This window comes from Gossypium arboreum, chromosome 7 (assembly GCF_025698485.1).
Source record: "Gossypium arboreum isolate Shixiya-1 chromosome 7, ASM2569848v2, whole genome shotgun sequence".
Taxonomy (NCBI): domain Eukaryota; kingdom Viridiplantae; phylum Streptophyta; class Magnoliopsida; order Malvales; family Malvaceae; genus Gossypium; species Gossypium arboreum.
Genome location: NC_069076.1, coordinates 43155853 through 43167221, shown reverse-complemented (window position 1 = coordinate 43167221; position 11369 = coordinate 43155853). Strand labels below are relative to the sequence as shown.

The 11369-nt window shown below is 33.6% G+C and overlaps 1 non-coding gene across 1 annotated transcript; it reads left to right on the top strand.

Moving 5' to 3' along the window:
* Positions 1–10880: 10880 nt before the first annotated feature.
* LOC128295923 (small nucleolar RNA R71) lies at positions 10881–10987 on the top strand. The gene has a single exon (XR_008286472.1). It is a non-coding gene; the product is annotated as a small nucleolar RNA R71 (small nucleolar RNA).
* The last annotated feature ends 382 nt before the right edge of the window (positions 10988–11369 follow it).

Here is an 11369-nt window from a genome sequence, read left to right as displayed (position 1 = left end):
CCATATAACACGCCTGTGTGTCAAAGCCGTGTGATTTTTAAGAGGTTACTGCCAAACAAACACGACCACAAAGCACGCCTGTGGCCTTTGACTGTGTGGCACAATGCAGGCTTGGTTTAAGCCAGCTTGCCACCCCATTATGGGTCAACCTAAAAAAAAGGAATCAAGCATATATGTACAACCCAATCAACCATTCTTTATGCTAAAACATAATGTAAGATTATATCAAAAACATCATCCATTCTCATACCATGAACTCACCAAACTTACCTTCTCCTTTACCCAATTAAGACATGCCATAATTGCAAATTAACAGCACATATCATAAGCCACTATCAAATATGAGTTCAAACACAAATTAGCCAAATCTCATGGCTAGCTATATACATCACAAAACATACTTCCCAACTACTAGCCTATACATGCCATACTTCAAATATTTACATTTTGAAAAGTACCAAAATGAGGTCGATAGTGTGGTGACGATCCTTGACTATCCCCGAGCCTTCAGTAGCTATGATAACTGTAAAACAGATAGTAATCACACAGAGTAAGCTTTCAAAAGCTTAGTAAGCTTGTACTCAAAACATTCATAGTATATGAACATAAAATGATAACCTATGAGTATTTGCACAATTTCAATCCATATAACTATATCAACTCAATGAGATTCATATACATAACATCACCTACCACTTAGGCATTATACATACCTGAAGCTTTCTGTACTTATTCACTTTTGTATTTACCTCATGTTGAATGTTATAAGACTTTCCATAGGTTATTAGTATTTTATACATCAACACACTTAGTGCTATAAGGTTAGCCGAAGCTAAATATTTCCGCACACTTAGTGCCATATCAAATAACCGAGACTAAGTCGGTATCGCACACTTAGTGCCTCAAATAGCCGAAGCTAGTTAAATCTCACACTTAGTGCCCAAGCTAGTTTAAATTGCACACTTAGTGCCACAACTTCCGTTTCATCACCATATTATCCAATTCAATTATATACAACCTATGTATAATAAAGACGTCAAAACATACTTAACATCATATTTTAAGTACGAACTTACCTCGTACTCAGAATTTGTCGACTCGGACTATCTACTCGATAACCTTTGACTTTCCTCGATCTAAGTCCGAATTCCTCCTTTCTTGATCTATAGGTTTTCAAAATTAACCCTTTTATTCACCAATTAATACAATTCCATCTATAAATACATATTTAGGGCATTTTACAATTTAACCCTCATTTTTTACATTTTGACACTTTAGTCCCTAATTCACGAAATCACAAAATACACATAAATTGCATATGCTTATGCTTGGCCAAATTATTCTAGTACTCATACTAGTCCATACATTTCATTTATTTCACATTTTAGTCCCTCAAAATAACACTTTCACAAATTAGCCCAATTTACTCAAATCCAACTAAAATCCAAAGACAAAACATGTAAACTCAACATCAAGCTTTCATATTTCACCATTTAACAACACAAAACTCATGAATTCATCCATGACACATTTTCAAATCATCAACAAAATCAGAAATTGAGGCATGGGCTTTATAGTACACTTAGCAACAATCTCAAAAACGTAAAAATTATCAAAAACCGAAGTAAAAACATACCCAAATTAAGCTTCCAATGTGCCAAAACCTAAAAGACTTTATGGTTTCTTTTTGTTTTTCAATTTTGGTGGATGAACACATAAATGACATGATTTTCTAACTTGTTTTCATATAAATTACTTTAATAAACATTTTCCCATTTTGCCCTTTTATAAACAATTATAAATTCACCTAACACATGCCCTTATTAGTCCATTCAAACTTCCAATGGTCAAATAACCACATAAGGACCTTTACTCTAGAAAGCCAACTCAAATAAGCACTTAAACATCTAGCACACAGCTTTTATATTTTATGCGATTAGGTCCTTTTTACAAATTAAGCACACAAACAGTTAAATTTTCACATGAGACTTTCACACATGCCAATTCACTTACCAAATACACGAAAATTAATATTAAAATATTTTTCTAACTCGAATTTGTGGTCTTGAAACCACTATTCTGACTAGGGTCAAAACCGAGCTGTTATAGAATGCTACAAGCCTAGAAGACCTTTAGGATCCAAATAAGTCACCTACACATTAATTTATGAATAGCTTGCATTTATTTGAATGAATATGAGAAATTCTTTTTAACTATCTATGAGCAATCTTAATGATCTATTTTGATGGATAACACTTGTACATATGTCCATTTCTATTATCTCTACATCTTTTAACATTTTAACTTAGTGAACTAATTATGTTTGCATTAGGAATAAACAAGTTATCTAGATACCACTCTTAAGTTACACATGAGGTGGTTCTCGTATGAGTTTGATGTTTACCACTATGTGACTTAATTGTCTGATTTATCCAAGAGTTGCCTTTTTTTTTGCATGTTTAGTGTGTTTGCTTGAGGACACACAAAAAGTTAAGTGTGGGGGAGCTTGATCTATCATGATTTGATATGGAAAATTATGCAGTTATTGATAATTTTTATATTTTAAGTTAATAAGTGTATATGTCGTTATTTTACTCATTTTTGTGACCTAATTTGGCCAATAGTGCCATTGGGGACCCTAACGTGTGGTTGAGTGGTATAGAGATGTGTTGGACATTGAAAACGAGTGAAAATGGAACCAAAGGAAAGAGTATCGCGATATCCAAACCTTAGAATCGTACCTCCAACAAACTTGAAGACTAGAGACCACCCTTCAATGGTATCGTGATATCCAATTTGGGCATCATAATAACACCCTCAAAGAAGACCCCCAAGTTTGAAATTGACCAGGGTATCGCGATACCAATATTGTGAGGGGAAAAAGTTGGACAAACAAAGGTAGTCATTGTCCACCCAACGCACCAATAACACAAGGCTTGTGTAGGGGAAATTTTGGCAACTAAGTTTCATCAACTATTAGCCTAAAATAGCCAATTTTGGCTGAGGAGAGAGAAACACACATTATTTTAGTTTAAGCTTTAGTTTCTCTTGGTTTTCTCTTAGTTTTTCTTCAACTGTTATAGGGTTTTTTTCTCTTCTTCTTTCTTAGTTTTAGAGTTTATATTTCTACAATTTTTTCTTGTTCTTAGTATTCTTAGTGTTAGTTCAGTTAGTTATCAATGTAGCTTAGTTTTATTCTCACTTTCAGTCTATGTACCTTGGTTGTAAGACATTTCTAATTTTAGTTTAATGTATTTCAGTTTCTTTTAATTTAAATCGACTAAAGTTTATTCCTTTTATGTTTATTGCTTTAGTTTTTTTGTTGAGTTCCTTTAGTTTCATATTCTTTAAGTTTTCTTGCATAAAAATATAAATTTTTATATTTTTCTTAAGATTTACTTTAATGGCTCCTTTGCTTTTCATTTACCTGTCCATTAGTTTTATTTTCAGCATGTGTAGTTAAACCTTAAAGGGGGTTGGTTGATGGAGAAGTATGTAAGTTGATTTTTTGGAAAATGGATGAAATCGTAATAAATTGAACTAAATCGAATAGGCCTAAAAACTTAGGAATTGACACGTCTAAGGGAATATCTAGACAAGTGAGACTAAGAGGTAATCTTGTTGTGCACCAATTCATTAGTCCCAAATTAACCGGTGGGGTCGAAAGATAAATATGATTAATTTGTCTCAGTTGGTAAAATTGAGATCAAGAGATAAAATTGAACCACTTAGTAATTTAAGCAAATTAAGTCTCTCATTCAAAGACTAATGAACCACATTGAAATCAACCAACCACCATTAGTTATTTATTGGTTAATCTCATAGTTTAGTACTATATACAATTTGGTCATTAGATTAGCATATATAATTTTCTTGCAAAACTTTCTTGTTATGATTTGTCGTACTATAAAATCATACCAGTAGCCGCTTAGACTCTGTAGTATAGGTTATTTATCACTCAATTGCCATATCCTTTGGGTTTGACCCCTTGAAATACTTTGTATTTCATCAGAACTATAAATATTACAACTGACTTGCACACTTGCAGTAAAACCGCACTTTAAATTTGCTTTATAAAATGATTAGTTTTATGGGCACGCGTGCATGCATTCACATGGTAATACGATTAATCCACCAGGTATTTGGGTATGAAGATTTTCTCAAGTACCTTGTATGGAGTTAATAAATGTCGCCCTACTGCAAATAATATTTTCTCGATTACAAGAAATTTGGGGGACGAAATTTTCTTTTAGGGTGGGAGAGTTTCACACCCTAATTTTTAAAGTCCTACGTAGCAAAAAAGTTTGGCATACTAAATTGAAAGGTCCTCTAATATGGCAGGTTCTTTTTGCAAATAAGAACAAGTAGCTGGCTGGTTGAGGAAACATTGTTGCTTGTCCTCAAGTAAAATATATATGAGTATGCATGAATGCATGAATATTTTACAAAATGCATAGTTACCATATGCAATATTGAACCATGTGAAGTATATTTAATACCTCCATTCTCAGTAGGCTTCTAAATTACAAGAAAAAAAATTGGTTCAAGTTTTATAAGAATGTTTAGCAAAGAAAGTGCAAAAAATGTTTCCAAAAAATAAAAGTTCCTAATTAATTATACAATTATGCCTATAGCATACCTCTCCTAATATATTTAAAATATCTTTCCTCTAAACTCAATTTCACTATTCTCACTTATTCAATCATTTCAAGATTTTAATCACAAATATTATTTTCTATAGGGAATTCATCTTATCGCATAATTTTTTTACTTGACAATCTCAATGGAGCATACAATAGATTACCAGGTAGTATATCATGCCACAATTTGAATATATTTCAATCATAAAGCTAAGGTTTTTAACTAAAGAGATGGATGGAGCAAACAACTACCTCCTTAGCTAATCGACCTATTACTACAGTAGAGAGTCCTTAAATTATTATTAAATTATTTTTTTAACTCTTATTTGAACTTATTTTTTTGATTAATAATACGACGGAGTAAACAAAACATTACTAACCTACTCAACAGTTTCAAACATTAAAGTGAAAAGATATTGCTAAGGTATTCCTTATCATTCATAACCAAATTATTGAATTTAGGATTAAGAAATTCTAGATGCATTAAAACAATCCTACTACAGACTTAATTGCATTGATACTTAAGTTGTTCTACTTTTAGGAATCACTTTTCAAACAATTATCCTAAGCTAAACATGCTTAATCAACGTTCACAAGTTTCTAAATTAGTCGAAGAGTTATTATCCTCATTGAATATCACCTATAACAATATACTCATTATAATTTATCAGCTATTTGACATTTGTTTGTAATGGAAAAATGAATGAAAAAATGCATGAACATTAAAGCATCTATCTACAGTATACTATATGTACAATACAACACACCCCTAAACCTAAGGGATGCATTGTCCTCAATGCATGAATAATGAAATATGGAAAAATGCAAAAACAATAACTATCAATTATAAGAATGCCATGACCCTAAATATGAATGCATGAAACATATAGTATAAAATCAAAGAAAAGAAACAAAAGCCTAGATAGAATTAAGGTTACTCTATTTGGATTGGGTGGATTTCTTGGTTGCATGTTTGTAGTGTTCCTTTCTTTCTATTTCACCAACATCATCTTGGACATATTTTCCAACAGTTTGCTTGTAATACTTCTGTTTTAGCCGGGTAATAGGCATCTCTTCTTTATCATTAGTGTATAACTTCGTGAGATCATCAATCAGTTGATGAACTGTGCATTCTTGTTCAGTCATAGGTACAATAGTCAGCGTAGTCATGGTGTCTGCAGGTGCAGTAGCTTGAGTCACATCAACATCCTCCTTTTCAAATTCAACATGGACAAATTCGATTTTCTCTTTTTTTTCCTTCTTTTTCGGTGGTCTACTTCTCTGCAGTAGGTTCTTCACCATCATCATCATCCTCTTCAGGCTCCAACAACAATTCCTTAGGAAAATCAGAGAATGGAGGCATGGGTCTGGTAAAGTGCTTCTTAAAAAAAAATTAATGTGATGAATGGGCTAATGCCTACAATCATGGGCCATAGTGTGCTTGTAGAAAAAAAAAGTAAATAAACTTATTGAAGAAACAAAACATAAAATTTAAAAACAATGAATAAAATAAGAAAGAAATATTAAACATCTAAAAAATTGATGGAAATTTTATCATAGATTATAGGGGATCTAAAGTAGTGCTTTAGTCGTTGGCCATTGACTTTAAAAATGGAACCAGTCTTGTTGTCTTTAACATCTACACCTCTATAAGTGTAAACATGTACTACCTTGAATTGACCAAACCAATGAGATTTCAATTCGCCCAGAAATAATTTAAGTCTGGAATTGAATACTAGGACCTGTTGTCCAGGTGCAAATTGCGTGGAAAAATTTTGTTGTCATGCCATCACTTAATCTTTTCTTTGTATAACTTGATATTTTCATATGCTTGTTCTCAAAATTCTTCCATCTTATTCAACTCCAACAGGCTGTGGGTACCAGCAACATGCCAATCCATATTCAATTTTTTAATTGCCCAATATGTCTTATGTTTAAGCTCAACAGGCAAATGGCAAGGTTTCCAATAAACAAGCTTAAAGGGCGACATCCTTAATGGCGTCTTCAATGTAGTGTGACATGCCTATAAAACTTCATCCAATCTGGATAACCAATCTTTTTGGTTGGGATTGACTACCTTATCCAAAATTTGTTTAATCTCTCTATTAGAGACTTTCGCTTGCCTATTTGTCTAGGGATGGTATGTCGTGGCAATGTTATGCTTAACTCCAAACTTGTTCAAAGCATTAACAACTAATTTGCAATCAAAGTGTGAACCTTCATCACTAATTAGAGCACGAGTACCAAACTTGGTAAAAATATTCTTGTGGAGAAATTTCAGTACTGATTTGGCATCATTTGCTAGTAAAGTAATAGCCTCAACCCAGTTGGAGACATAATCAACAACTAGAAGTATATATGCATTCCCCCAAGAATGTGAGAATGGTACCATAAAATCAATTCCCAAAACGTCAAATAGTTCTACTTCTAAAATAGTTTGCAAGGGTATTTCATACCTCCTCGATAGAGTTCCAATTCTTTAATAGTGATAGCAAAATTGGAAAAATTCATGAGCATCTTTAAACATTCTCATCTAATAAAAACTAGATTGGAGAACTTCTGCTACAGTTCTTATGCCCCCAAAGTACCCTCCGGATGGTGCTGAATGAAAATGAAATAAAATACTTTGAATCTTATCATTTGGAACACACCTCTGAATGATCTGGTTTGCACAGTGTTTGAATAAAAATGGCCTATCCCAATAATACTGCTTGGCATCATGGAGAAATTTTTTCTGTCATCGATTTGTGAGGTTAGGTGGCAGCAGTCCACTAAGAAAAAAAATTACAATGTTAGCATACCCTGGTAATGCCATGGCAACTAATAACTATTCATCTACAAAATCCTCCTAGATGCATTGAATATGACCGTCTTCATGTCCTGCTTCAAATCGAGACAAGTGATCAGCCACTTGATTTTCTGTGTCTTTTTTTTCTTTAATTTCTAGATCAAATTCCTACAATAACAATATCCATCGAATCAATCTGGGCTTGGCATCTTTCTTTGTCACCAAGTATTTAATGACAAAGTGATCCGTATAAACTATCACTTTTGGGCCTACTAATAAGTCTTGAATTTGTCAAAGGAAAATACCACAGTTAATACCTCCTTCTCGGTGGTAGTATAATTTAGTTGTGAATTAGTCAACGTCTGACATGTGAAGTAGATTGCATGGAAGACTTTGTTTTTTTTCCCAAGCATTGCCCCTAAGGCAAAATCACTGGCATCACACATAAGTTCAATAGGTAAATTCTACTCAAGTGCTATGACTATTTGTGCTGTGATTAGTCGTTTCTTCAACTCCTCAAACGCCTATAAGCATTGATCATCAAAATTTAAAGGTCTATTGTATTCTAACAATGTACAAAAGTGTTTTAATATTTTTGAGAAAAGCTTGATGAATCATTTGTAGAATTTCGAATGGCACAAAAAACTGTGAATACCTTTAATTGTGGAGGGTGGTGGAACTTTCACAATAACTTTTATTTTTTCCTTGTCGACTGCAATTCCTTGCTTTTAAATTTTTTGCCCTAGAATGATGCCTTCACAAACCATGAAGTGGCATTTCTCCCAATTTAGAATAAGTTTGGTTTCTTTACATCGACAAAGAACTAATTCCAAAATTTTTAAACAATCTTCAAATGTATCACCAAACACCAAGAAGTCATCCATGAATACTTCTAAGAGTTTTTCCACAATGTCTGAAAAGATTATCATCATGCAACACTAAAATGTTGTAGGGGCATTTCATAATCCAAATAGCATTCTTCGGAAGGAAAAAGTTCCATAAGGACATATAAATGTGCTCTTCTCTTGATTAGCAAGAGCTATAGCAATTTGGTCATACCCCGAATAACCATGCAGAAAACAATACACGGCTTTCCCCACTAATCGATCTAGCATTTAATCGATAAATGGTAGAGGAAAATGGTTATTCCTTGTGGCTCTGTTGTGCTTCCAATAGTCTATACAAACCTTCTATCCCTTGACAGTATGAGTAGGAACAAATTCTTTGTTATCATTACTTACCATGGTGACACCCCCTTTTTTAGGTATACATTGAACAAAGCTCACCCAAGAACTATCCGAGATTGGGTATATGATTCCAACATCCAGCCATTTGATAATCTCCTTTTTAAGAACTTCATTCATAATAGAATTCAGTCTTCTCTGCTGCTTGATAGATTTGCCATGGTAATCCTCTAGTATTATTTTGTGCATACAGATTGCTAGACTGATTCAATTGATATCTGCAATCGTCCATCCCAATGTTTTCTTGGATTTCTTCAGCACTTTCAATAAATGAGCTTCTTGATTTACTTTCAATGCCACAGAAACAATTACTTGCAATGTGTTGTTATCTCCCAAATAAGCATACTTCAGATATGCTGACAAAGGCTTTAATTCCAATAGAGGAGGATCTTTTATGGATGCTCGAGGAGGTTTAAAAGATATTTTTGATAAATTTAATGATTCAAAACTTTTCGTCACTCCATTCTTGAGTTGTTTAACGTCCATCAGTTCACCAAGCCCTTCAATCATTTCTGCTTCAATCAACTCAAGTAAATCTGCATCATCGTTACAATTATTATGATAAAAATCTACAATTTTTTCCTGAACTATTGTGTCAACTATCTCCACAACATGGAATTCTTCATTTTTATCTGCACACTTCATAACATTGAAAACATTAAAAGTTATCTGCTGATAATTAACTCTCATAGTAATTAACCCTTTTGAACCTTAATTAATATTCTGTCAGTTGCTAGAAAAGGTCTGTTAGAAAAATAAGTTTGTCAACTCTTACCAACACGTTTTCTATTGTACCTTCTGGACGTGCATATGAACAATTAGCAAGTTGTAAAGTTACAATTGTAAGTCTTGCTTTCCCTATTCCCAGCTTCTTGAAAATAGACATAGGCATTGGATTTATACTTGCAGCCAAATCATATAGTACTCTGCCTACATAATGGTTTCCAATAGAGTAAGGTATAGTAAAACTCCCTAGATCCTTCAATTTTGGTGGCAATTTGTTTCTCAGCATTGCTATGCACCCTTTAGTGAGAGCAAAAGTTTTAAACTCTTTCAACCTTCTCTTCTTTGATAAGATAATTTTCATGAATTTCACATAATTGGGAATTTATTCCAAATGCTTCCACCAACGGTATGTTGATTTGTAGTTGCTTCAAGACATCCAAGAATTTCTTAAATTGGAAATCTTACTTAGAGTTTTGGAAACACTAAGGAAAAAGTGGCAGTGGCTTTCCTTCCATTTTTTGCGATTATTTTGTCGTGACATTTTATTGGTAATGCACGGTGAATCTGTTTCAACATTTTTCTAGTTACTCTTTTCTTTTGTAGCTTACTCCACTATTGGTTCTGGATTCTTCTTATGTGAAATCTGAACTACTTTCTTTAATAGTGGCGTCATTAAAACCTTTTGATAGTTGCGTGCAACTTCTGAGTGGAATAGCTTCACACTACTCCTTTCCTTGAGATCGTGAATTTTCAGTATCACTTGGCAGTACTCCTTATGGTTTTGGTGTTAATCTTTGGCAATTTGCCCTACTTGATTCTCTAAAGCTCTTAAAGATGCAGCTTGACTTTAGATGATAACATCATTCTTTGTCATGTATTCCTTCAATAAATCTTCCATCGATGAATAACTCGAGGCTGGATTTTGCTGAACATTTTGTCGTGGTATAAGGTGATTGTATCAGGTGATGCACCCGCAGCATTCCGTCGAATAACATTGCTAGAATTTCCTCCCCTGGAATACTCCAACTGAAGTTAAGATGTTGCTTCCACTCCAGATTATATGTGTTGGAATATGGGTTGTTTTTGTTGCGATTGAAATCTCCCATATAATAAAATGAGGCTGGATTTTATGGGCATTCATCAAAAACATGATCTTCTCCACAATAAACATATGCTAACTCAGCTGCTTTCATTTCCTGCACTGCAGCTAGTCTTTTCAGTGTTTTAATCATATTCGTTAAAAATGATACTTGAGTTGTTAGGGAAGTGATCGTATCAAGTTCCATTGCTCCAGCAACTCTTCGTCCGGCCCCTACTTTGGTAGTGGGGTATTGATAATCATTTTTTGCTATCCTTTCTATAATTTTATAAGCTTCATTATAAGATTTATTGAGCCAAGTCACATTGGCAGATTCATCAACCACCATCATTGTATGCAAATTCAATCTATTATAAAATATTTCCATTTGTATCTAATGTTGGAAACCATGCATCGGGCATTTTCTGATTAACTCTTTGAATCATTCCCATGCTTCATATAATATTTCATCCTCAAATTTCCAAAAAGATGTATAATCATTCCTTAGTTTGACATTCATTTTTAGAGGATTAAATCTCAGTAGCAACCTCTGACAATGTTTATTCCAAGATGTCACGGTACCAAATGGTAATGCATTTAACCATGCTCTGGCATGATCTCGCAAGGAATAAGGGAATAACTTCAGTTTAGGGGCATCTTCAGGAACACCCTATTGCCTGAATGAATCAAAAACTTCCAAAAAAAGCCTTAAATGCAACCTTGGATCCTCAATAGGCAACCCACTAAATTTCGCCACTGTTTGTAACATTTGAAACATTACCAACTTTAACTCGAAATGCTGAGCCTGAATATAAGGCTTCTTTCTTTCTCTGATGGGTCTGTCTCTGTCATCTATTATTTAAGGAATATCAGCATCCCTTCTTTCTTGATGT